Source organism: Felis catus, chromosome E2 (assembly GCF_018350175.1).
Source record: "Felis catus isolate Fca126 chromosome E2, F.catus_Fca126_mat1.0, whole genome shotgun sequence".
In the NCBI taxonomy this organism is placed as follows: Eukaryota; Metazoa; Chordata; class Mammalia; order Carnivora; family Felidae; genus Felis; species Felis catus.
This window is the reverse complement of record NC_058382.1, coordinates 41,956,363-41,984,244: the sequence shown is the minus strand read 5'-3', so window position 1 is coordinate 41,984,244 and position 27,882 is coordinate 41,956,363. Positions and strand designations below refer to the sequence as shown.

General features: G+C 48.6%; 1 long non-coding RNA gene across 1 annotated transcript in view; it reads left to right on the top strand.

Annotated features, from left to right (window-relative positions):
- Nucleotides 1-27,882, top strand: part of LOC109494907 — an 801,993-nt gene that overhangs the window by 188,572 nt on the left and 585,539 nt on the right. The window contains exon 11 of the long non-coding RNA XR_006590427.1: nucleotides 11,827-11,960. This is a non-coding gene — a long non-coding RNA (uncharacterized LOC109494907). The remainder of the gene's footprint in view (nucleotides 1-11,826; nucleotides 11,961-27,882) is intronic.

Below are 27,882 nucleotides of genomic sequence, written 5' to 3'. Positions count from 1 at the left end.
TCCCTGCAGCAGGCTGATAGCTGGTGCTCCGTGCGCCTGTTCAGCTCCCGAGCCCCTGCTGTTAATGTGGTGCATGATTCACACTCGCTCACTGCCAGAGTATGACGCTTCACCTTGGTACCTTATCGAGAGCGCAATAAAAATAAAGATGAGCTACTAGTAAAATGTCAAAAGAAAATGTCAATTAGTATTACTAAAAAAAAGAAGCTGATGTTATCGTACATCCTTTCAGTGAAGTCCCTCTAATTAGTCAAATAAATATGCTCTTCTCCCACTTGGGTGTGTATTTGTTTGCTTTGAAACATTGTAATTACATCCCCCGCTTTGGAAACTTCTGGGAACCGGAACCTCCACACGTGGGTTTTGGCTAAGAGTGAGCCAGTGCTTTGGCTGGCACGAAACTACCGGCCTGTGGAAGTTCCTTGGGTAAGCATTCAGCAGCAGGATGTGTCTTGCCCTCCCCTCACTCAGACACCTTCAGTGGCTCCCCTAGGGCTTGCTGGCATCAGTAGCAACTGCACTGTCTTCAGTGGAAAGGGGACTGGGCAGGGATCCTGGAGAGGTGAGATCTGTGTGACCTTGAGTGAACCCTTAATAAATCTCCACACCCCTGCTTCCTCTTTGTTGCAGCAAGGAGGCAGGACTAGCTATCCCCAGCCCCGAGGCAGTGCCACTTTCCATGACCTTAGACTGGCTGTCTTCTTCCCTCCAGCTTATGCACAGCTCCCTCTTGTTGAAAACCGACCTCTGTTCTTCAGAGGCGAAATGTAATGCAAAGACAGAGTTTGGGATAAAGAGGAACAATAGCTTCATTGCTTTGCAGGGCAAAGGAGGCTGCAGCAGGGTAGGGTCTTCAAAACCTGCAAACTCTCCTGGAGGAAGGGGCTGGGGGGTTTTATAGGGACATATAGGATTTAACTGGTTTTGACTGAAATTGTGTATGTAGTACCAGCTGCCTTCGTTCTGTCCTTACGGTGGTGCCAGGTTCCTGAAACAAAAGTGTAAGAAGGGAGGAGGGAGGTTTGTGGAAGGGAGGAAAAAGGTTCCTTTAAAATCAAGCTTCCCTGAAGCTTTAGTGCAGCCATTTTGATTTTTGTTCAACTTTATCCTTTTCAGTGGTTTCACTCTCCTGCAAGAACACACTAGACCTTCAGTTCATAGTTTGTCTACTTTTGTGTGTGCTTGCCTACACATAGGTGTCTGTGTGTGTGTGTGTGTGTGTGTGTGTGTGTGTGTATACGTAAAGTTTTAATAGAGTAGAACAGAGTATTCTAGAATGGAGGAGTGTGTGTGATATCAATAGAGCAGAACATGTATACACCTAATAAATAAATACTGGTTGGTGCTGTGTCCTGAAAAAAAGTTTTACTAAGAAATCTGCATGATTAAAAAAAAATGGAGATGACTGGTTGGCAGACTGAGAACCACATAGAGGACATAAGCTGGATTCAGAAGACTTGCCTTAGGATCCTGATCCTCCCTCTGGCAATGTTGGACCTTCCTTGTCCTGAAATGAGGTTCATTGTGTCCGGATGGTCCATTTTTTTCTGAAGGCTGAACTACAGAATGCATACGAAATGGTTTTGTAAACTACATTCTCTACGCGCTGGCAAATACAGTGGTGTTGTTCACACCGGGCACTGTGCTGGGTTTTACACACTTTACGCAGTGTGTAATGATCACGAAGCCCCGGAAGGTGGGGATTATTGTCCCCAGGAACAGCTGAGAGAGCTTCAGAGAGGTGGGGGCAGTCACACAGCTAGCGTGGGTTGGCGTCCAGTTTTGTGTCTGAAGCTCGTGCTCTGACTGCTGCATCAGTGCTTCCAGAGCTCACGCCCTCCCCTGTAAGTCAGCTTGACAATTTTCTCTGTATCTTGTTGCCAGCCTAGGATAGATTTGCTCATTTAAGATGCCATTGACCTTATCTAATAAAAGGAATCGGGATCCAAGGAGTCTGTTTAATTCATTATTAAAGATCATTTCCTGTTATTATCTTCCCTGTAGCAAAATTAGCTGTTAACTCTCCTGTTAGCATAACCCAGCCAGTATTACTGGGAAATTAAGAAAAAAATCAGTTCAGTGATATGTGAGCTGAGCTCAGGGAATTCCCCATCTTTGGCGCATATTAACATTATGCCTCAGAAGTTGAGGAAATGTTCTGTTAAGTGGAAAAAGAGTTGCAGAAATTTTACTTTCAAAAGTCAAGTAAAAAGTTACCTTTTTTTTTTCCCAAGTCAAATTAATTTTTGTCTCAGGGCAAGAAAAAGTAAATTAAAAATCACACACTGCCGCCTTCTCCCAGGCCCAGCTCCTCCTGGGTCTCCATCCCTCTTGGCTGGGATTGCAGGTTTCTCTAGCCCAGTTGGGCCTCAGCGGATGCGTAGCTGCAGCAGTTCTGCTCCTGGAGCCCCTGTCTATGGCAGGGTGTTGCTTGCCCTGCCCTCTGCCTGCCTACCCTTCCAGGCCCTTCCCTTTCTCCGGGGTGGTTTTGGGGGGTGATGAGTGGGGAGCGAGAACTGAGTTCCTGGTGACATAAGGAGGGCCTGGATTTCCTGCTGTGGGGTGAGGCTGATCCCTGGACACAGGGCTGCTGGGACTCTGACCACCCCTCCCTCCACTGGGTAACAAGGTGCCCGTGTGGTTGCGAGTGGGCACAGAGGAAGTGGGGTGCTCTGGAGGAAAGAAGCAGGCAGTAAGCAGGTGCTTCTAGGTAGGGGGAAACCCAGACACAATAGAGGCAAGGGCTCACCAGTCTGCAGCCCCCTGGGCTCACACCTGAGTGTGTGTGTGGCGGAGGGGGCACACAACAGCCTGGTTTGGCCAAGGGGCCACTGGGCTTAGAATACAGGACATAGGATGGAGTCAGAGCTCATTTGGCTTCGAGCAAATCACACACCTGCTTTGGGCATCTGTTTCTTCACCTGGAACAGAGACATTTGCCAGCCTTTGGAGTTGGGGTGAGGGTTGCAGGTGGTAACATTCTGGACACTTCACCATCACAGGACTCCAAGGTTTCAGAATAGCCAGAGGCCACTGTGCTTGGCCAGGAACACAGGAGGGGACAGCGCTTGAGAGTCCCTGCTGTGTACTGGAAACTCTACTGGGCTCATGACACATTTGTTATAGGCTCAAGGGTTCTTACAGATCTGTAATGTAAGGATATTAGAGTCAGTCATAATATAATAATCCCAGAATGTCGACACAGTCAGGGATTGTGGGAGGCCCAATAGGGTGGCCAACTTGTCCTATTTTGTCCAGAAGTTTCCTGATTCTTGCAATGGAATCCTGTGCCCCAGAACCAATCCTCCTCATCCCCCAAGTGCTAGGCAAAATGGGACATTGGTCACCCTACAAACTTTCCATCTTTTAAAGATGAGAGGCAGGGTCAGAGACTGGCTCAGAGTCAGAGACGGCTGTGGTCAAAGGCAGCTGGCACCAGAGTTGCTTTTAATGGGTGCCTGTGATTTTGGACAAAGATAGAATCCCGCCTGGCTCCTGTCTGAGCAGGACCCACATTCCACACGTGAGCATCCAAGGAGATGAACCTGCCTTGGGCTCATTTCACATGTTGGTATCTGACTTCCAGTTGTTCTTTGTTAACTCCATTATCTTTAATTTGCAAGAACGCAGCCACGGGAAACCTCTGGATACTTTCTCTTTAATAAAACACAATTTGATTACAAATCATCAGAGTCCCCTGGTGGACAGTCTTTTCTGGAGGGTTTCAGCCTGCCATGGCCACTTCAGCATGATCCGTGTCCTAAGGCCCCCGCCAGGGGAAGGGACCCTCAGTCCCCAGCCAGCCCATGTGCTAATGCCAGCTGTTAAAAACACCCTCTGTCATGGACCTGTGGATGAAGGGTATTCCTTGCAGGTCCCTGGACCCAGCATGCCAGAAATGCTTTGTGGGTTCACCACAAAATTTCAGTTGATGTAGAAAATATATTTCTTATTGCAATTGCCAGTAGACATTATTATGGCCAGTGTCCAGCAGACCAGAAGTGGGGCTGGGGTGGTTCCGTTGGTTGAAGGTAAAAGGTGAGAGCCATGAAGCCGGGTCACAAGAACACGCATGTTTATACGACATCGGGGAGCTCTGGTTTATGAAAGCATAGGTGGCCCGGGCAGCGCCAGCCCTCCTCCAAACAGTCTTACAGGGCAGGGTGAGGTCCAGTGGGCAGTGTCTCCATTGTGGCGTTTTAACGGACACAGTGAGACCCAGTTATACATTACACGGGACATGGTGGTAATTACTTCGTGGGCATCATTTAGAGTCTTGTCACCCTGTCGTATGTGCCAACCAGACTTTTATCGCTCAATACCATGTCTGCTGCAAAACCAGGAAGTCGAGAGCTGCAGTCCCCAAATCCTTGTTTTCTTCTGCCCGCTTCTGCCGGGCAGATCCTACACTCACCTCCAGCTTCAGACTTTTACTGACCCATTCCCCCCACCTCCCCCCGCTCCCCGTAGCCACAAGTAAGCCACAGCATCAAAACACATTGGAATTGGCAGCCGTCTTCAAAACAAGGACGCAGAGTCATACCTATGGATTCCTGGACCCAACTGTGCCTGACATGAGCTTCCTGTTCTTGCGTGAGTCACTCAATCTTTCTGAGGCTGGTTTCTGTGATTGGAAAATGGGGTCAGTAACCACTCAGGTGGGTCATGGTGATGAATGGATGGGACATAGTATAAGGGAGAGGATTAGGAATTTGTCAATAGCAAGTATGCACGCCAGACTAGGGTTAAGTATGGGTCTGCCCTTTGCCAGCTGCATGGTCTCGGGAAGACTTTTTGGCTTCTCTGGGTCTCAGTTTCTTTAACTGTACTATGGGGGTCAGAGAAGCACCGGCTGCATAGTGTTGTACTAAGGATGGAAAGACATGCAAGTTCAAGCATTGAGAATAGTGCGCAATACACAGTAAAATCAAGTCCGTGCCTCGGATTGGACAATGAGGTGGTCGGTGCTAGTTCTTGCTAGACTCTGCCCATGTTGTGGCCCAAGTGGCAGTCTCCTAGGTGTCCAGTTGCAGAAACAGAGACCAGGGGAGGCAGAGTGAGTAGCCCAGGGTTTTTTTTAGCTCACTGTGACAGACAAGGACAAACCCACATGCAAGTTCTGGTTCTTTCTGATTGAGCGGTGGTCTGGGCTCAGGAGGAGAGTCTTATCTGCACAAGAAGATGGATGAAACCCCCTCTAGTCCTTTTAGTCACCAATGAGAACAAGCTGGGTGAGGCACGCAGGTTCTAGTCTCCATTATATCACAGACTAGCTGTGTGACCTCGGGAGAGTCACTTCTCCTCTCTGGTCCACTAAGTGTCTGTTGTAATATTGGAGAATTGGATTGAATTATTCCTAAGATCTCTCATTTTCCCCTCATTCCGTGATTTTCTAGGTATCATCTCTTTCTTATTCATAAACAATCTTATTCCAAATCTCATTGTTGCCTTCCAGCTAAAACGTAACTTCTGTGAGGCCAAGCATCCTCCCTGGAAGGGTCTAGTAGATACCTCACACATGTGGAATCAGGGTCTGGGTTGCATGAAATAATAGAAAATAGACATATTGGTCTCTGCCCTGATTCCCGACACAGAGCTCTTAAAAGCCTTATAATTTCCTAAGTGATAAGAGCACCAGGAACATCTTTGGATCTAATATCTTATCTCTGCCCCTGATTCCTGGCACAGAGCTCTTAAATCCTTTGGCATTTCCTAGGTGATAAGAGTATTCTTTTTTTAATGTTTATTTTGAGAGAGAGAGAGAGAGAGACAGAGAGAGACAGAGAGAAAGAGAGCACATACAAGTGGGAAGGTCAGAGAGAGAGGGAGAGAGAGAATCCCGAGCAGGTTCTGCGCATCAGGCTCGGTCTTATGAACCTGTGAGATCATGACCTGAGCTGAAATCAAGAGTCAGATGCTTAACCAACTGAGCCACCCAGGCACCCCAAGAGTGTCTTTTATCTAATGAGGAAACTCTCGGTGGGCTCTAGGATAGCTTCAGGATGGGGACTGGTTGCCAGAAAGACTAAGCACGATTAGAAACTTAGAACTTTCACCTTTACCTCCCATCCTCTAGGGAGGGGAGAGGGGCTGGAGATTGAGTTAATGACTGATCGTGTGTATGTGATGAAGCTGTCATAAAAATCCCAAGAAAGGCGTTCAGAGAGCTTCTGGGTTGGTGACCACATCCATATGCTGAGAGGGAGGCACACCCCAACTCCATGGGGACAGAAGCTCCCATGCTCGGGACCCTCTGGACCCAGAAAGGGTCAAAAAGGTACCTCAGATACATCTTTTCATCTGGATGTTCATCTGTATCCTTTATTGTATCCTTTATAATAAACATAGGTGAGTGTTTCTCTGAGTTCTGCAAGGTGTTCTAATACATGATGGAACCCAAGGTGGGGGAGGGGTATCACAGAAAGCCCCATTTATAGCCAGTTGGTCAGAAGTCTAGGAGGCAACCTGGACTTGGCAGTTGGCATCTGAAGTGGGGTCGGTCTTGTGGGACTGAGTCCTTAATCTGTGGGACCTGATGCTGTCTCTGGGGAGACACACAGGACACGTGAATTGCAGGATACACAGCTGGGGTCGGAGAAGTGCTCGATTGGTGGGGGGAAATAGGCTCTACTTACATAAATGGGTTAGAAAAAACTTAGGGTGGGAAGCCGCCATCATGGGGTGAAAACGCCCGAGGTTAGCTGGTGAGATATTTAATGGGATCATGAGTAAAATTTCTTTCCATCTGATGCCAATATACTATTATACTTTGATCAGAAACTCCACTCTCCCCCCAGACCCTTTGATTCTTTTCTTAAAAAAATTTTTAGGTTTACTTATTGTGAAAGAGAAAGAGACAGAGAGAGAGAGAGAGCAAGCAAGCAGGGTGGGGGCAGAGAGAGAGAATCCCAAGCAGGCTCCGCACTGTCAGTGTGGAGCCGGATGCGGAGCTTGAACTCCTGAACTCGGAGATCATGGCCTGAGCTGAAGTCAGGTGCTGAACCCATTGAGCCACCCAGGTGTCCCGACCCTTTGCTGCTTCTTCTTCTTTTTTTCTTTTTTAACATTTATTCATTTTTGAAAGGCAGAGACAGACAGAGAGCAAATGGGGGAGGGGCAGAGAGAGAGGGAGACACAGAAGCAGACTCCAGGCTCCGAGCTGTCAGCACAGAGCCCGACGCGGGGCTCAAACCCACAAACTGCGAGATCATGACCTGAGCCAAAGTCGGCCGCCTAACCGACTGAGCCACCTAGGCGCCCCCCGACCTTTTGCTTCTTATACACACAAGTTGATGATGACCGATTGTCTTCTCCATGTTCGCATGTGTGAGATCTTGTTTTCTTCACGTTCACCACATGGGTAATATCTTGCGAGCTCTATAAATATGGAGACGAAACCCTTGTTCAGGGTTTTTGTCTCCTCCCAGCATTAGCCTCTCTCATATTCAGTTCTGCCTCTGTTCTCTTGCTGGACAAGAGAGAACTCCAGACTCATAGTCTGTGACACTTGATGTATGGAAAAGCCCCACGTGGTGTCAGACGTGTCATGAATGTGGTAATAGAGAGTAGTTGAGGACACACGTGGGAGTGTTTTGCCAACTTAGGTTGCAGGGCAGTAAAATCGGGGTGTGGGTGGGTGGTGGGCACATGGCTCCACTCCATCCCTCAGCTTCTTAGAGGAGAAAATGTTTTAGTTACCGGAAATACCCCCAATGCTACACAAAAATGTGTGGAAAGAGCTAAATTCTACTTGTATATGGCAGTGCAAAGATCAGAACATTCCATCAAGACAGAGGACAGAAAGAAAGAAAAACAAGAGCTCTTTGCCTTACTCAACTCCAGATAATGCCTCCACTGTGGCGTCACTCACTGTCGGAAGCCTGGCCGGGCCTCCAATCCCTTTGTACGTCAGCAAGCACCGTTTGCTCACAGGGACTCCTCTCCGAAGATGTGTTCTCAGTTCAGGGGCATTTGTACTCTCCCTCATTGGTTCTGCGTATCTGGCCATCGCTGTCTGTGGTTCTCTCCCCTGCACTCGTTTGAAAACAATGTCAGAGCGAATCTTCATCTCACGAGGAATCCCTCTGGCGCTCCCCGCTGTTCGTTGTCTCTCCTCCCTCTGCCCCTCTGTCTCTTTTCCTTCTATGCCTCCTCTCACTGGACTCAGATTTCTCGGAGGCGGTCACACAGGGATCGCTTGGGTTGCAGGGTTAACTATCAGCCTTGCCTTAGAAAGCAGTTGCTGAAGATAGACGGCAGTGGCACCCAGCCACCTGTCTCCCCCTCCCTCCTGCTGACTATTTAAGAGATGGTGAACTTCTGGGGAGAAGCAGGGAGGGGGTAGTTTGAGAGGAGGTGTTTCTTGATGTGGGAGAATCAGAAGAATTGACTTCGATTCTGCCTGGAGCTTGCTGAGGGCCACGGGTAAGTCACTTCACATCTGGGACTCAGTTTCCCCGTATGAAAAATGAACGCATTGAGATAAGCACGTCAGAAAGGCCATTTCAAGCTCTAAAAGGAGAGGAGGCACAACCAGCTCATGAAGTGGGCTCCCGTTCCAGGTGCTTTGTAACACAGTCCATTTACGCCTCAATACAACCCTTGGAGGAAAGCGCTATTAGCCTCATTTTACAAATGGGGCAACCAAGGTTCCAAGGGGTTGTCCCCTGCCCAGTAAACAAATGTGTGAGGCCAGAGACCAAATCCAGAGTTTTCTAGTGTCGAGAGCCCATTTTTCTCACTCCAGGCATTTTTCTGACTCTGCCCTCTCAAATAATGAGGACACATTGACATGACTCTCAGAAAAACTTTCTTTTCCTTCCTCCATTTGCACAGTGTGTTCCATGTCGTGGAGAACTTTTCTTTCGAAAGATTTCCGAAGGACAAGGGATGCGTTATGGTTTCAATTTTTGGCAACTTCACACAATAACCTTAACAGCCTCTTGGCTTCCGTCTCCCAGGGACGGCATTTCAAGTGTGCGTGGTCATGGAGTGCCTGTGGCTTAAAATTTTAATGGAGGACCCTTACCCTGATCTGTTTTAATGGGCTGCTGCCCTGTCCCTGGCTTCCTGGCGGCCACCTGCTCTGCAGTCCCCACCCCCCCGCCCCTCACTCGTGCTCCCCTTGAAGCTGAGGGATGCTTCCCCTCCTCCCTAGCTGCAAGCCTCATTCTATCAGCACAGCCAGCAGCCTCCACTGGGACTTTCAAGCTCACTGGCAATTTGGATGTCAGTAGCTGGGAAATCAAGCTTAATATTTGACGACATTACAAAGTCAACCTGTTCTCTTTTCGTCCCAGATAGAATTAAAAGCAAACAAACAAACAAACAAACAAAAACCCCAGAGTTCTCACCAGGAGAGTCCCTCAAGAAAGTGGGAGACAGTTGGTCTGGGAGCCACAGCGGGTTGTGGAGTGGCACTGGGCTGGGAATCAGCAGGCTTGGGCTCTGATTCTGGCTTGGAAGCCAACAAGATTTTGACCTTGGGCAAGGCTCACCCTCTCTGAAGCTTTAACTTTCTTCTGCACTAATAAATGATCACTCGGGCTAGGAGTACTCTCATTTAGGAACTATGCTATCCTAACCACAAGATCAATTGGTGGGGATGTTTCTATACCCCATGAAAACTTGAGAAATGGCCAGGGTTTTTTGAGGAGAGGGCTCAGAAGAGCAAGGAGGTGTCCTGGAGACCCAAGCAAGGAAGTCTGAGCAAACGGACCAGCTCTGTTTGCAGGACCTTGAAAGGGTTCAGGATACCCAGTCACATGCTTGGGTCCCAGGTTGAAGTCCAGAGGCTTTGGGGACTTGGAAGGGAAAACAGGTGCTGTGATGAGGGTATTGCCAGGTTTCCATTCCTAGGAGTCTCTGTTTTAATGCTGAAGAGAGGCTCTAGGCTCCCTTACCACCAGGAGATTCATACCTGTCCTGTGCCTCAGTTTCCCCAGCATCTGCATGACAGTGTAAGAGTCAATTGGGCAAAGCCTGTCCCCACATGTGGGTGCTTCTTCACGCGCCTCCAGGAGGGGTTCTTTGACCCAGAGTCTGGACTGGCTGGAGGGAGAAGGCAGGACTGACAGGGTGGCGTGGGCTGGGGCAGGTTGACGTCAGACCACCAGCTGCCGTGCCGATGCTCAGGGCAGGCATCCATGTCCAGGGGTGTATTTGGAGACCAAACAGGAAACTGAGGCAGAAGGCCCATTGAAGGGTTTGGTGACTCAGGGGAGCAGTGGAATCCCTAGAAACAGATGAGCACATATAAATGCCTACAGAAGAAGTCTCCCTGGTATATATGTTGACCCTGTCTCACTTGTGGCATGCAGGTATTACCATTTAATGTCTTCTGGGAGACCCCAACTGACATGGCAGTTGTGGGTTTGATAGAAAGAGACCCCCCCTAATCTTAGAAGAATTTCTAGAATGGCTTACAAATAAATAAGAGTAATGTAACCAGGACCTCGCTATGGAGGGGCATTTAATTGCCCAGGAGCTGGGAATTCTAGATCATGATGTCTCATGGGAAATAGTCCCTCAGATGGGAAGCTCCACCGTGGACCAAATCTGATAATGGATGATGTATTTTGTCGGCTTTCTCTTTGGGTGCCATGATCTTGACACACAGAAAGAGTGACATTTGGTCATGATTTTCTTTGAATATTTTTCAACTGAATGCTTTCGGGCCTGGCTTAGTCCCATCAAAATCTCATACTAAAGAAACAATGAAAGTTGTTTTCCTTATAATACTTTCTAAAGTTTCAAAACCCAGAAACCACAAAGGAAAATATTAATACATTCAGTTACATTAAAATGGACTCAGCTATTTGGACCGTAAATAAAATCAAAACAAGACATCAAACTGCAAAGTTGTTTGCATACTGCAGAGGAAGGGCTGGTTTCTCTCATATAGAAAGAGAGTCTACAAATAAATAAGCAAGAATTATGAGCCCAGTAGAAAAGTGGGCAAAGGATATAAATGGAATCCACGGAGAAGGAAGTAAAACTGTTTCTTAGGTATGTGAAAAATTACTCAGTCTCACTAATAAAAGGTGAGTTATAATGACGTGGAGGTAATCGTTTTCATTTTCCAGATTGGCAAAGATCAGAAAGTTTGAAAATCACAAGACAGATGTGTGTGTGTGTGTGTGTGTGTGTGTGTGTGTGTGTGTGAGATAAATTGTTTTACTTTTATGGGGAAGTAATTTGGTAACGTTTCTCACTCCTGAGTCAAAATTGTGAGTGTTCCATCCATGAATGACAAAGGTTTCCCAAATACTCTGAAGCTTCCCAAATAGTATTTCATGAACACAACCTCCTAATACACTCTCAGAGAGTTTGTTAGGGATACAGTCTGAAAAACACTGAGAAGTGTAATGTGTTATGTAGCTGGAATGTATCCGTCCGGGTCTAGCTGCAGTGATGTTTGCTGCCCCTCTTTAGAAAGAGGAAATCTCTCAAACCTCCCCTGTTATGTTCTGCTCTTGGAAACGTCTTGTAGTCCGGAATGCAAATGCCAGAGCTGTAAAAATGATTCAAAACCCAGGGGAGCCGCCTGAGGACAGACTCTGCTCTCTGTGGCGGGGACAAGGAGAGGGCAGCCCTTCTCTCCCCAAGAACCTCCCTGGAGTTGGATGAGGGGCCAGAGACTTGCCTGGCAGCCTTAATTAGGATAGATGCAGTTTTGGAAACAATCTGTTCCGGAGACCCTGTGCAGGACACATTTGTACCCTGGGCTCTGGTGCTGTTCTTGCCAGTAGTAGCCTGACTTCACATGCCTCAATGGAATTCTCTGGCAGAACCTCTCCAAAATGTGTGGAAAATCTGTCTCTCCAGGTCCTCCTTCTTCACTTCAAGGTGAAACCAGTGACTTCCCGCATTGCCTCTGTGGGAGCCGGGTGAGCACTAATGATCTGCTGGTGCCCAACAGGAACCGCCACAGAGCTTCCGATCTTTCCAGAAGTAGGCAGGTAAGTAAATTCAATCAGGCAGATGAACAGCAGGTGCAGCCTGATTGGGGTCAGCTGGACCCAGCCACCTGCTCCCTGCTCGGCTGCCCGATTCTCCCGTGGGCAGAGCAGCTCCGAGCTCCTTGGGGTCCCACCTGTGAGCTGCCATCGTTGCACCTGAGTCCCCTTTGCAAAAGAAGGGAGTCGTTTCTTCTACCCGGGACAGCGGCCTTCAGTCTTAGCAGCACAATTAAAATCGCTGGGAAAAGCTTAAAAAGAATGACCAATGACTGGATCTCACCTCCATAGATTTTGACTTAATCTTGTTTACAAAGCTCCCCAGGTGATTGTAATGTGTCACCAAGGTTGAGAACCACAGATGTGGGATGATCTTATATATCTGGATACTCTTGAGAGCAAGTGGGGCAACAGTAAACCGTTATTTTGCATAAACTGGGACTGTTCTAGTTTAACCTTGAGACACCCTTGAGAATTGTCTTCTATGAGTGCATGAAGATACTCGAATTTTGCTTTTCTTTCCTATGTGGATTCAAACACTGGCGCTTCTACAGTATTGCAGAGGATTATAGGAGAGTGTCATGAATCTGATCTTGAGTCCTGCTGTTTGCAACAGCCCCGCTTTTCTCCTTGTGTGCATCTCCCCTCCCCCCTCTGAAAGTGGAGGGAGGTGGGTGCTCCAGGAACTCCTGTCCTTCCATATCCCTTGTGTGGCGCTGGAGAATCTCACATGCGCCTCCACCTTCTCTACAGTGCAGCTATCCCTCCGCAGTGGCTGGGGCGGAGGTGAGCCGAGAGCTCTGAGCCTGAACCCAGCAGACCTTTCTGAACCTCAGTTTCCTCGTCTGTAAAATGGAGTATGCAACCAGCCTCAAATGTTGTGGTGGGGATGATGTGAGACCCTTTTACACACACAGCTGGGGGGACCCCTGGGCAGCAGAAGGAGTGTGGGCCCTTCCTCCTCCCACACCCAGGAACCAGGCCTCTTCCAGGGGCCTTGCTTTTCCCTGCTAACAGCGTGTCCTTAATGGGTGACGATCTCTTAATCCTCTTAGAAATGACAGCCGGTAATTCCTGCGTTGTTTAGGAAGAATGGATGACTATTTCACACTGACATGATAGTGTGAATAAATGGAATATTCAGTAAATATTGGAATAAATGAAGTCCATTATAATTTTTTTTTTTTTACATAAGCTTCTCTCTTGAGCAGTGAAATCAGAAGCTGAGAGCATGCCTGCCTTTTCTACAGATGATAAGATTGAGGTACCGTGTGATCTAAAATCGCACAGTAGGTAGCTCTGCACGAAGGGGAAGACAATGGCATTTACTGAGAACCATGCTGCTGGGTGCTCCCGCCGATTTTATTTCATTACGACCTTTCAGCAACTCAATGGAGGAACTGTTATCTCTGTGTCTCGGCTGAGGGAATTGAGACTCGGAGATCACACAGCAGGGTGCCCACTGGACTGTGATTGTGACCCTGCCTGACTCCAGAGCACAGGCCCAGGTGCTTGCCTTCCAGGCCATGAGCATAGTATCCATGTCTCTGCAAGTTTCGGAAAATGGCTGGATTGCTTGGGCATATCTTTTAATAGCCTCATCCCAGTGGGAACCCTCAGGAAGGGGCGGGCAGAGGACAAATTTGGAGGCTCCTAAGTCCCCAGCAGGCAGTATTCAACATTACACAGCAAGTCACGGAAGACGACACGGAGGAGGTGATTTTTGAAACTGCGTTTGGAGGAAGGCCGAGGTAGATAAGAAGAGAAGGCGCGACAGCGGGGAAGTGGAGAAAGATCTGTGTGTTTGAGAAAGGCGGGGTAGGCAGTGCAGGGCATAGGGGAGGCTGATGTGGGCAGCAGGCGGCCAGTGTCTGTGCTGCGGGACCCCACGTGCGTGCTCTGACCCTGTGACGGGGACAGCCAGCACACCCCTTCCCGTGCTGCTGTGAGCGCTCAGTGTGCAAAGTGGGAGGTCCCCGCGGCCCTGTCTCTTCAAATTAGGCTGAAAGGTGTAGCGGCTTCATCACCATGTTTTGCCGGTTGCCTCTTCTCTCAGGACCCCTCCTGCTAGATCCCCTAAAGGGGGGTCTTCCATCCCACCCGCGGGCCTCTTGGGTCATCCCCTCTGCCGTTCACTGTGGACTCCACCTCATCTCAGTCTTGAGGAGACCTTTGCTCTTTTGTAATCATCTTCTTATAAGAAAGTTGGCACTCATTAAAAAGGCCATGTTTGGAAATACATTCTATTTCTTTGGAAAAATAGGCCATATTTAAATTGTTATGCTGTTGTTGCAGGCTGAGTTTTATTAGCATTTCACCTGTGGTTTGGTGACAGACACAAGCTGGCTTGAAAACCACTGAAAAGGAATTCTTTGTGGATTAATTTGTTTTTCTTTCTCCTGGTTCTGACACTTAGAAGACATTTAAATTGTATTTTACCACTTTGTGCAAAACCAGTCTCAGTATCAGAGAGCTGTGTGGGCAGAATTGGGATGTTTTTAATGATGCATTGGCAGAAGTCAAATTTGAAATTCACAGAATCAAACACACCTGGAGTCAGAAGGACTCCACTGGTTAAGAGGTCTAATGCTTTAGCTGGTGGCTGCTGGCATTCCGGATCTATGGTAGATCGATTATTGCTTGGATACCTCCGGTGACAGGGAACTCACTACCGTAACGTTAGCCCTGAGTTACTGCTAGTGGGTATGTATAATGGTGTCACACGGGAAGTATCACAGCCTCCGTGTGTTTCAGTTTGGGATCCAGGGTTAAGATGACACAGCCTTGAGCCATGGCACCCAGGAAGCTGTTGATTGTGCTGAGAGAATACAGATCAGATGCAGGGAAATGTGGCTGCCCCCAAGCACCTGAATAGTGACTAGAAGGTCTCTGCAGTCTGCCCTAAGCAATAGATGTGTAAACACACAGGATCCGGGGGTCCAGGAACAAGAAGCAAGTGTCCCAGCTCAGGGTTTGTTGCAAGAACAATGTGGTTCATGCAGACATTTGCAGACCAGATCAAGGTGGAGGCTAACTCCCCTGCTGTGCTAGTTAAGGTCATTACCAGTCCTTAGAAGGGAAAAGCTGGAGCTTGGAAATCACTGAGTGCCCAGTCCCATGCACTCATCAGATATTTGCCTGTAAATCTGAGAGAGTAAATTACAGCAAAGAGTTCTTAGAGAATGTGGCCTCGATCTTGCTCACCAGAACTTTTTGCTGTCATTTTAAAGTCAGGAGAGAAAGCTGCCCTTGGAAGGTATTACAAAGGCTTTCTGCACCAAGGGGACTAGGAATTTGGTTGGGGCCTGGGGTCCTGGGTCCTGAGCCGGCCATAAGGGATAAAGAGCTGTTTTCTCATCAGGGTCCCCAGAGCCACCTGTGATGCCTGTTAATGCAGCAGAGATTCAGAAGGTGTTGGATGGGGCCTGGGCCTCTGCGGTTTTAACAGGCTCCCCAGGAGATGCATGTTTGAGAAAGCCTGCCTTGTGGAGTGCTAACAAGGCATAGGTGTGCGCAGGTCACAAAAGCGCTGTGAAACGGGCAAACTGTCTCACGTGTGCGGAGAGGCATGGGAGCTGTGAGGGCTTGCAGCCTCTGTCTCGTCTCTGGTCTACCGAGAACCGTAGAGTCTGAGAATCCTCTCTAAAGGGCTCGACGCGCTGTTCACAGTCACCGTAAGTAAATGCATCCCTCCTCTCCACTTTGACCCGCTCTGTGCTTAGAGAAACCTCTGGTCTTGCCCACTGTGCCTTAGGAACACATGCTGGTCCACAGCCGAGAACAGCTTCCTTGCCCCCAACAGGCGTTTGGCCGTTTTCTCTGTAGTGCAATCTGCTCCCGGCTGTGGGTCATACGGTTGTGGTGGCCAGTGTGTCGGACACAGCTGTCAGGCAGAACTTTGATTAGCAAGAAACGTGTCCCACTTCCGTGGAGTGCAGGGATGGTGTGAACTCAGGGGGCTCTGAAGATATGCCTGTGAGCTCTGCCTTTCTCACGCTTTTACCACGTCTGGCAGAGAGCGGTGCCAAAGCCCCCAGCTGAGGTGGGAGCTGTAGGTACTGACGTGTGGGCTAACGCCCGCTGCAGTGGCAGTGGTGAAGGGTAGTGTCACAGGGAACCCTGCTTCAGCTCTGCCCCCGGCCACCCTTTCAACTTGCTTTTGCCTTTGCTTCCCTGGGAACCCGAGCTCGACAGTCCTAGTGAACGTTAAAGACTTTCTGCCTGTCCCTCTGAACTTGCATCGTCACTCTGGCCTTGGTCGGGTGTTATAGACTGAATGTTTGCGTTCTCCCCAAGATACGTATGTTGAAATCCCAACCCCACTGAGATGGCGTTTGAGGTGAGGCCTTTGGAAGGTGGTTCGGTCCGAAGGGTGATGCTCTCATGAATGGGATTAGTGTCCTTATAAAAAAGACATCCTGGAGAGTTCCCTTGTTTCTTCTGCCAAGTAAGGACACGGAGTGCGGATGGCTGTCTGTCAACCAGGGATGGGCTCTCACCAGACCCTGAACCTGCCAGTGCCTTGATCTTGGACTTCTCAGCTTCCTGAACTGTGAGAAGTAGATTTCTTTTGTGATAAGCCACCAAGTCTGTACTGTTCTGTTAGAGTTTCCCAAATGGGCTAAGACACCTGGCAGTCTGTGCTGTTCTGTTAGAGCTGTGCAAATGGACCTAGGCCAGTGGCTTCACTCTTCTGAGCTATAGTACCCGGCTATCGTACCTGCACGATTGTGGCCTCCTTCCAGCCAGCCATCTTAGAATCCTGGGGTCCACTGGCTACCTGTAGCTTGGAGTCTACAGGACATTTTCATTGTGAAGTCCTAGCTTTTTCCAGCATTGAGCAAATACAATTAAAACCCACTGGGCAATAATACAACAATGACTAGAGCCTTCAAAGACATTTGGGGAACTGACTTGGTGTTTTAACCAATATTCTTTTTTTTTGGTAATGAGCCCAACTTGGTGGTTAAATTAAAATGCTATTTTCTGATGCTGCATAAATGCAGTATATATGCAATTGAGCCCAAATAAAATTACCATTTACATTTTCATCAAATGGGGAACAAGCTGATGAGGACAGTTGAAATGCAGTTTATGATTATGTAAATTAAGCTAGCTTCGGGACACTAATATGTAGATAAACAAGACTTTCATTATTGTGAATCAAGATGCCATTAACCTTGAAAATTATACACAGTTGTCACAGATATTTCTATTAAAAAAAGGATGATCTCCAGTTTTGTGTTTCCTCTATTTTTTTGTTTGTTTGTTTTTTTTTTACTATTGCCCTAATTTGTTTTTTTCTGCTTTATTGAGATATAATTGACCTATAACATTGTGTAAGTTCAAGGGATACAATGTGATGATTTGATACATACACCTATATTGCAAAATGATTGCCAGGGTTCGTTAATACCTCCATCACCTCACAAATTTACCATTTCTTTTTTTGTGGTGGGAACATTTAAGATCTACTCTCTTAGTAACTTTCAAGTATATAATACAATATTGTTAACTATAATCACCATGTTGTACATTAGATCCCCAGACCTTATTCATCTTACAGCTGAAAGTTTGTACCCTTTTACTAACCTCTTTCCATTTCCTCTCTTCCCCAGCACGTGGAAAACCACCATCCTCCTCTGTTTCTATGTGTTTTATGTTTTTAGATTCCACATATAAGTAGTAATACAGTATTTGTCTTTCTCTGTCTGACTCATTTCACCTAGCATAATGCCCTCAGAGTCCATCTATGTTGTTGCAAATGGCAGGATTCCTTTCTTTCTCATGGCTGAATAATACTTCTTTTTAAATGTTTATTTATTCATTTTGAGAAAGAGAGTGAGCAAGCAGGGGAGGGGCAGTGGGAGAGGGAGAGAGAGAGAATCCCAAGAAGGCTCAGCACTGTCAGCATGGAGCTTGACAAAGGGCTCAAACTCATGAATCGTAAGATCATGATCTGAGCCGAAATCAAGAGTCAGATGCTTAACCGACTGATGCACTGAGGCGCCCCTGAATAATATTTCCATGTATTTATGTGCGTGCATGTGTGTGTGTGAAGCCATTCATCTGCAGATGGATGCCTAGGCCGTCTCCGTACCTTGGCTATTGTGACTGATGCTGCAATGAACATGGCAGTGCATATATCTCTTTGAGATGCTGATTTTGTTTCCTTTGGATATATTCCCAGAAGTGGGATTGCTGGATCATAGGGTAGTTGTATTTTTAATTTTTTGAGGAACCTCCATACTGTTTTCCACAGTGGCTGCACCAGTTTACATTCCCACCAACTGTGCACAAGGGTTCTCTTTTCTCCACATCCTTGCCAACACTTGTTTCTTGTCTGATGTTCCCTTGATGTTATTTGATGATAGCCATCCTAACCTGAGGAACTTCCCTGAAAGGACAGAAGCTGTGACACCCCGGATTTAGCCAGCAGACCTCTGCTGGAAGGAACAGGCAGAGTAATTTGTCTTAAATGATTGGGTCACTCTGCCCAAGATAGACATTCTTGGGAGAGAGAGTCTGATTGGCCTCATTTGGGTCAAGGGTCCACCTCCTGCCTGGGGAGGGGGCTCATTGACCTGTAGTCCCACCAAGACCATATGGGATGCTGCCCAGGCAAAAGCCACAGCTGTCTCACACCATCTTCTTACCCATTGTTGAGTGTCCATGGTAAGTGGCAGGGCCAGGAGCTTGAATGTAGAGCTTCTGTCCCAACCCTCTGGGTTCTTCCATCCACACTCAGTGGCTACTCCAGAAGGAAGTACCCAGGGCAGGGGATCCAGTGACCAGAGTTGGGGCAGAGCAGGGGCTGAGCCTCAGGGTCCCAGTAGAACCAGTGACCAGAACAGACTAGCTGCCTGAGAACATCCAGAACCCCGACTGCTCCTTGGTCTGCTGACTTTGGGTGACCTCTGACCCAGTGTGGATGGGGCTTGGCTGCTCAGTGCAGCTAAGTAGATCGAATTGTGCTGGGAGGAAAGGGTAGGCAGGAGGGCATAGACTCAGAACGCCTCCAATGCGGCCCTTGGATCAGCATCGCTTAACTTCAGCTGCACTTGAGTATCACCTGGGGGACTTTTCAGACTCCCCCATCCCTGGGTTCCACCCAACAGAGTTAGGGTACCTGGTGGAGGTGGATGTTTGAAAGCTCCCTGGTGATGTGCACATACAGCCAGGGCTGGGAATTCTGTCTCTAGGGTGCAATAATGCAGCTATAAATGTTGGCTGAGAATCTTAGGTTGCTCAAGATTTTCTTTGTGGGTGGCTGCTAGAGTCCCTGAATCTTAGCCTGATTAATGGGACCTGAGTTTAGTGAGCATAAGTGTCAGGCACATGGAGCAGGTGGGGGCAGAACATAGGCCTCCCTGCCCCTGTTCCCTCCTTCTCTTCTTAACTCTCTGCAACCCTCATCTTTGGCTTTGGAATTAAAAGCCAGTGCTCTCCATCCGAACGGGAGTAGGAAAGGGGAAAACTTCAGGATAAAACATCTCAAGGAGTTGTTCTGATGCATGGGATTCTGGATGAAGATTACTGGGACCAGAATGGATTCTTCTACCCAACACGGGCCAGTCTTGACCTGTGACAATCTTGCCGTCCTAGCTAAGGGGTCATCTACTGGGCTCTTGGGGCAGGGCCACAAAGGGGTGAGGAGGGCTGGGGGAGTGTGGAGTGTGGGGGCACAATGCTCACCCTCCCCAGTGCTTTGGGCCAGGGGTCAGCATGTCCGTTAGATCACTTCGGGGAGTCTCTGGCAAGGTATCATGTGTTATCAGGATCGGCTGGCTAATTTGGGGGGCCCAGTGCAAAATGGAAATGGGAAACCCCTATAAAAATTAACACTTGCAAGATGGGGACAGCAGGGCATCCAACCCAAAATGCAGGGCCCCGTGTGACCAGACAGGTCAGTTCTGCACCCATGAGCCAGACCTGCCTGTTGCTTTGGAGTTTCATAGGCCCCCAGGACTTAGAAGGGATGCGGGGCCAAGTCCAGATGGTGCTGAGATTAGGGAAGCAACCTAGTGGTAAGCTTTGTCCTGGGTGGAAGGAAGTGTCATGGCCACGGTCATGCTCAGGGAATAGAGCATCAGTGTCTGCTGGGGAGCAAGTGGGGCAGGTAGCAGGGTATTTCAGACCATGTTCTTCTGTGGAGGAAAGCTCTGACCAGCGTGTGTGTCTGGAGAACAGAATCCAGCCCAGAGCGGGCAGGGGGTGGTTAGGAGAGCCAGGCAGACTGTATTTAGGTCCTGAGTCAGTAGACTGAGCTTCACACCGGGGCGACACGGTGTGAAAGAAAGGGGAACTGAGGTGGGAGTGAAGGCAAGAGGCCCTGGCAAGCCCGGTGAGAGGGAGAAGCAGGTGACTCGTCTCGTGGCCATGTGACTGGAGCCAGTGCCACCTGCTGGAAGGAGCTGAAGGGTGCCTGCTCCAAGCCCCTGAGACTGCAAGTGTGGGCTGAGGGCTGGGTGCCATCAGCAGAGGCAGCTGAGGAGGGTGATAAGACCCCAAACCAAATGGATGATCCCTAAACAGAGGTCCACTTGCCCTCACTTGCCACGCCCAGTCGTGGTCCTTTCTCCCATAGGGAGGGAGCCAGGACAAATAGGTACTCGGTATGGCTCTGTCTGACCCACTGGGTGCTCATGGCCTGAAAAGAGGGAGAGGAGGCATCAAGGAACCGGGAAGCAAAGGGCAGGGAACAGATGTGAGGTGAAGTCCTAAAGGATTCATTGCTCTCTTTAGTGGTCACCTATGGCAGGTATTATCAGTGTCCCACTTTGTCCCCTCTGGTTCACAGTGGCTGTTTCTATGCCCTTGCTCCTCTGCTTTCACTTCCAACACCTGCATCCCTGTCCTCAGAGGGCTGCCCAGGGGCTGCCAGGGTGGGAGGTGCCCAGGGGGGCTGTGTGAGGTTCCTGCCACTCCCCCACCCCCAGCCTCAGGGTAGCCCTTCCTCAAGGACGGCTCTTCCCTGCTGGGGCATCTCTGGTCTTGTCCTCTACCAATGCTCTTCATATTCCCTGGGGATCTTGTTAATGCAGATTCTGATATAGTAGTTCTAGAGTGGACCTTGAAATTCTGCATTTCTAACAAACTCCAGGTGTGATTGTTGCTGCAGATCCCTGGGCTGAACTTCAGGTAGCAAAGACCTTGCTACGGCATCCTTGCTTCACCTTTCTTTCAGATTCCCCTTCCCTCTCTCTTTCTTTTTCCTGAGGACGTTCTCTGCAAAGTCACTGATCCATAGCCTCATCTCATGGTCTGCTTCTCGGGAACCTGATCTAAGGCATTCACAGATCCTGTGAGGTAGGTAATGCCATTCCCAGTTTACAGAAGAGGAAACTGAAGCTCAGAGAAGGAAAGTAACTGGTACAAGGTCACACAGCCAGTAAGTGGCAGAGAGGGGCCTCCGTGTACATCTGCTCGTCCCCCAGACCCCAGCTCCCCTCCTTCCGCCATTTGTCAGCTGGTCCTCCACCTGTGCTCAGTCACCTTGGCTGGGCCCAGCGTCTTGTTTCATTGTGTTCTCTCCTTCCCAGCCAATTTTGAGGCCCACTCTAAAACTACTGAATCAGAATCTGCATTTTAACCAGATCCTCAGGGAGATGCCCCAGCAGGCGAGAGCCCCTTGAGGAAGGGCTGCCCTGAGGCTGAGGGTGGGGGAGTGGCGGGATCCTCAGGCAGCCCCAGCCCCTTCAAGTGTGGGAACCAGCTGGGGGCAGTTCTGGACCACCCCACCTACCCCTTCTCAGTCAAAGTCTCTAGGCCTGGAGCCCTTTGTTTGTGCAGCAAAATGCTCGAGGATCTAATTGCCACGCCAGCCCCAGGATTCCAGTGCTTCACCTGACACCTAAGCACCTCTCAGGACACTGTTTGTTTTTTATTTTGGTCATAAGACAGCTAAGCAGTGGGTTCTATGGAAGCCATTAAATACGGCAGAATGCCAGAATCTCCTCTATCCTTTTATCCACGTGAAGCTAGAGCAGAGGTCACACGTCGTGCTGAAGCAATGTTCGGGTTCTCGAAGAGCTCCCGCAGCCCCCACCACCCAGTGGCTGGGGAACCACACGGGGCTGTGTGACATCCTGTCAGCCCCGAAACAGCTCTTTTCTGTTCCCCGATGTGCTCCCTCAGTGGACGAACAGCATCAACCTGCTTATAATTGTAAATGCCACCCCAATTGCCTTCACAGCCATTACCGTCTCAAAGATACAAAAAGAAGGCGGGGGGAACAAATGTTTAGTTTCTGGTTTGGAGTAAACACCCGTTTCCTAAAAGCTACTTTTAAGTTTATACATTGAAAGAGCATTTGTGGGGAGTTTGGCTGCCCCCCACCCCAAGCCAGATTTCAGCACCAGATTTCATAAAGCTGGTTGCTCAGGGAGGGGTCCTTCTGCAGGGTGGGGGCTGTTTTGGGGTCAACTTAGTTGTTTAGACAAACTGAACATAGATTTTGCTGGCAAGAACAGGTAGGACGGCATCGGGTGCAGTGAAAGGGAAGGGGACCCAGCAGGGTGGGGGAGGGGGAGGCAGCCTGTGCCTCAGCTCTTTTTGTGTGAGGAGCAGGGGCTCTGAGGAAACGGCTTTCATTCCAATCTCAGGTCTGCCCCTGAGGGCCAGGTGACCTCACATCCGCAAGTCACTGTTTCCTCGCCTACAGGAGCTCAGCTCACACAGGTAAAGGAGAAAATGCGTCCGCTTTATGTTGGATAGAAGAGTAAGATCTGAGTAATTTTATGTTACTCTTGCAATCAGTGTGTGACTATCACTGTCTAGTTTCCAGGTCAGGACGGCCTCGGAGAGGAGAGAGTTGGCAGAGCTGGGCGGGTGGTGGGTCAGAGCCCCCCAGGGAATGGGGTGGGGGTGCTTCCTTCTGTAAAGCAACATCCGTCCGTCGCCGGGCGTCCACCATTCCACCACGTTTGTATTCTCAGGATGTATCTTTTTCAAAGTTTTAAATGTTTGTATTTATTTTTGAGAGAGGGCGCTACAGGGGAGGGGCAGAGAGAGAGGGAGAGAGAGAATCCCAAGCTGATTCGACACTGTCAGTACAGAGCCCGATGCGGGGCTTGAGCCCACAAACCGTGAGATCATGACCTGAGCTGAAATCAAGTTGGATGCCTGACCGACTGGGCCACCTAGGTGCCCCCCAGGGTATATTTTATTCAAGGCATCAAACACTGCTTTGGATCAGATGGCAACTCAGGCTGTTGACTCCGTCCCCGAACCCAATCCATGGCATGCTAACAGAAGAAGGTGGGGGCTGACGGATCGTGGAACTGCTCTCAGTCACTGACACAAAGCCTGTGAGACCCACCAATAAGTAGAGGGTGGCTGGGTTGCAGCTGGGGATGATATGGCTTCTTGGACTGGGGACAGGAGGTGGAAGCAGGGGTGGATTCTTTCCCCATCACTCCCAGTGGGCCGTCTGGGGATTGTGCGCTTTCCATCCCTATAACTTAATGCCCTCCTGGACTCAGGGCACAGTGAGGACTCCCCTAAAGTGACAGCCTTTGCCTGGTCACACTGGGCTCACATAGGTACCCCAGCTGCCAGAGAAAGGAGTTGTAATCCCGGCAGGGGAATGACTGGTTACCACAGGGAGGTGGGGTTGTTGCTGTATAATGGGGGCAGGAAAGAGTATAACTGGAATTCAGGGGATGCACTGGGGCACCTCTTGGAGCTTCCAAACCTAGAGATAACCACAATCAATAGTGGGTGTGGCACCGGGGTTCGACAAGAGAAGTTTGTTCTCACAGTTCTGGAGGCAAGATGAAGGTATCTGCAGGTTGGCTTTCTTTTAAGGGCTTCTCGGTGGCCATCTTTTCTCCATTTCTTCACCTGGTCTTTCCGCTGTAGCTGTCTGTGCCAGGCTGTTCACATCCTCACCTCAGGACTCTGTTCACAGTCAGCCTGTGAGGCTGACTTTAGCATTCCCCTTTGACCGTGTGAGGGAATGAAGGCCAGACCACCTGCTAAGGGCCCCCTCCTTCTCCCATTAAGTGGTGGAGCCAGGACTTATGATTTGGGGCCAATCCCAGTTCCCAAAGGCCAGGTTGCTGAATGTGCCAGGATGAGCCTCAGACTGGGAGTCAGGAGACCTGGGTACAAGTTTCAGACATCACAATTAATTGGACAAGTTACTTCCCCTCCCTGAGTCCCAATTTCCCTCTCTGTGAAGTGTATAGAAATGGGTTAGAACAGGGGCGCATTAAGTGTCCAACTCTTGGTGTTGGCTCAGGTCATGATCTTGTGGCTTCATGGGTCTGAGCCCTGCACTGGGCTCTGTGCTGGGAGTGCAGAGCCTGCTTGCGATTCTCTGTCTCTCTCCCCACCCCCTCTCCGCCCCTCCCCCACTGGCGCTGTCCCTGTCCCACTCAAAATAAATAGTAAAATTAAAAACAGAAAAACAAAAGAATGGGTTAGAACATCTCTGAGAGCCCCTCTGGCTCTCAAACCGAGGCTGAGAATTCATTGGTGACAGTCCTCAGGGGTCCCTCCTACACTCTCCCTTCCACAGTACAGCCAGGTCTCCGGTGCGATTTCTAGACAAGGCTTTGGGGGCCGTTCTGGAGGGTTTACCTTTCACTTGGTTTCTTCCTGAGGTTTATTGACTATCAGACGTTGAAGGGTTAGATGGATTATCTCCCTGCGATAAGACAGAAAACATAATTCTCTAAATGTCATTTGACTCTCTAGGAAAAGCAAATTTCTTGCCTGCTCTGAAATGTCATGGGGGGAAATCATTGGAATTCATTGATGAGACTGTAATCCTTCCCCATGTATTTTCCCCGAATGCCATATAACTCTTTCTGCGAGACAGTTTCTATAGATTTAATGAAGAGGATGAAGCAGGTAAGGTGGAAAATGGCAGCATATTAATATGTCTCTTGAAAGATGATGCGCAGATGGCAGCTGATGATGGACAGAGAGCTGGCACATAGAGGCCAAGGGCTTACCCTGCACCAGACACCGTCCAAGACGTGACCTACATGGGACGCGAATGAATCCTTTCATTTCTGAAATAATTCTGTGAATTCTCTCCATTTCCGAGACGAAGAAATTGAGGTTCAAAGAAGCCAAGCAATCAAACAAGGTCACACAGCCACTTGGTGATAGAGCTAGAAGTTAACCCAAGTCCAGTTGTGAGAAGCGAAATCTTTGGAGCGGGAGGACGCCTTGGATTTGAACCTGTCACCAACTGAGGTTTTCATCATATGACCCTTGGCAGGTCACTTGGCCTCTTTGAGTCTTATTTCTTCAGCTTAAATGTGAGGATGACATCATTTAGGATGTTCCTTCGGATCTGGATGAGTAGCTGTTAACATAGTGTTAGACAGGTAGAGAATGCTCAGTGTATCCCTGAATGATATGCTACTTTCCAGGCCCTCCTCTCCCAGGGCCTCTCCACTCTCAACCTTCCCACCCCCACCCCTGCCCTCCAGGAAGGGAATTCTGGCTGCCTTTTATTTCCCTGTGAGTCAGTCACAGCTGGGAATGGACCTGTGCCTTGCCTCTGCTGGCCAGTCTCCTGCAGCTGGTTACGGAAGAGTGTGGACATAGCTCCCTGCGCCGGATTCTGGTTTTACTTTATGACATTTTCCAAATTTTTCCATCTTCAAGGCATCTCTGTCCTGGTCTGGAAGGTCAGAGATGGTCTGCTAGTCTCCATAGCTGAGGATCCGGGACTCTTCACCCCCACCCAAGTCATCCGTCCTCGTTGCTCCCAATGTGCAACCTCCACCCTCTTTCTGTGGGGGTTCCTGCCCAGACCAGCCCCCACCCCCTCATCTGGCTTGGATACCTGCGCTTTAGTCAGTGAGTGTCAGAAGATGGCAGACGTGGCATCCATCTCTTTATTGACCTGCCATGGTGCCTGAGACCCTGCTGTTAGAAAGTCACTTGTTTGGTTGAAGGTGTGGTGTTTCTTAATATGCAAACCAAGTTCTTTATTTAAAATTTTTTATTAAAAAGTTTTTTAATGTTTAGTTTTGAGAGAGGATGAATGAATGAATGAATGAATGTGAGTTGGGGAGGGGCAGAGAGAGGGAGACACAGAAACCAAAGCAGGCTCCAGGCTCTGAGCTGTCAGCACAGATGCGGGGCTCAAAGCCACAAACTGCGAGATCATGACCTGAGCCGAAGTTGGATGCTCAACTGACTGAGCCACCCAGTCACCCCATGAGCCACCCAGGTGCCCTCAGAATGTGCAAACCGATTTATGTCAGCCATCTGCACCTTACCAAGGGATGCCATTAAGTAATGAGCTACAGAGCCGATAAGATGCTGGTGGCCCTGTGGTTTTCCCTAGTGAGTGATGAGATCTCAGCTGCCTTCATGGTCTCACTGCTGACCCTTCCTGACAAAGTTGCCAGGCAAATCTTGAGACTCAGAACAGGGATTATATGCATAGAGGATACAGTTAAAGAGGGGGAGATAAGCCAAACATAGCTAAAACCTCAGAAGACTCTGGGTCGCTACTCCTTTCTCCTGTATTGACTGGAGAACACAGCAGACAGTTTCGAGAACCCAGCTGCTGTGGAAAGATTATGCTCAATCCAATAGTGGGAGAGGGCAAGGGAAGCCCTAAGGATTAGATTTCTACCCCTCTTAACACTACCCATCCAACACTCTTTTCCCGAACAGGGCCCATGCCCTTGAGAAGGTGTTGATTATGGAATCAAAATTGAGCAAGAGGGGGACCTTAAAGACAAAGACAGAAAGTCTGGATGACTGTGGCAGGAGAGAATGGGCCAGGAGATGTCAGAAAGCAAGCCACAAACATTGCAGAAACAATAGAAGGAGGATCCCTAGGAGGTTAATGTTTCTAACTTGTGAACGATGCCTCTGAAAAGTTTGGGGAGATTGCTTTCACATACGAATGGGCCACAGAAAAAAATCAAGACCAAATCCAATATCAAGTTGTAAGAACATAAGAGAATAAGGAAGAGAAGGACATTTATGCATAACCAAGAGACGTACTGCAAAACAGAAGCATAACTCTGTATTTCAAATGGGTAGAAGACATTATGCTACAGGCTACGAAAGAATTCTAGGGGCGCCTAGAATTCTAGGGTGGCTCGTTGGGTTGAACATCTGACTCTTGATTTTGGCTCAGGTGATGATCCCAGGTGGGATTGAGCCCTGTGTCGGGCTCCTCTCTGAGCCTGGAGCTCTCTCTCTCCTTCTGCTTCCCTCCACCATGCATTCTCGCTCTCCCTCTCTCAAAATTAAAAAAAAAAAAAAAAAAAGAAATCTATACGTCAGAATTAGAAAAACGGAAACACAGCAATGGAGCTGGGAAAGGATGAGAAATAGAAATAAAGACTAAACTGTAAGGAGCAGAAGAGAATAAAAACACCACACGTATCTTAATTAGAAATAGAGGGTGAAAAGAAGAAATTAAAAATCAAAGACAAATGGAAACATAAAAAGAAAAAGCGTTCAGGAGAGAGAGGCAGATGTGAAGATAAGAAAGACAATCCAACATAGGGGCAATAGGAGGCCCTGGAGCTGAAAAACAAAGAAAGAGAACAGAATGAAAGAACAGAACAAACACCCCAGCTATAATTCAATACAACTTTTCTGAAATAAACTATGATTTAAGACTACAAGTTGAAAGAGCACACCCTGTTCCTGAGAATATCAGCACAAAACAACCAACCACAAGACACATTCTAATAAAATTGCTGTGTCATAAAAAGAGAAAAATCCTTTGGGTAGCTAGGTCCAAAGGGCTAATAACTTTAAAAGGAAATACAATTAGACCATCGTCAGAGTTCGAGAAAGTGCTTCTTCATTCCAGGACAAAATGGAGTAGTGTGTTTAGTATACTTGAGGAAATACACGTGAGCCAAGGATTTTATGTCCGTCAACAGTGACGTTCAAAGTATAAAAGAGAATGGACTGTTATGTGTGTAAG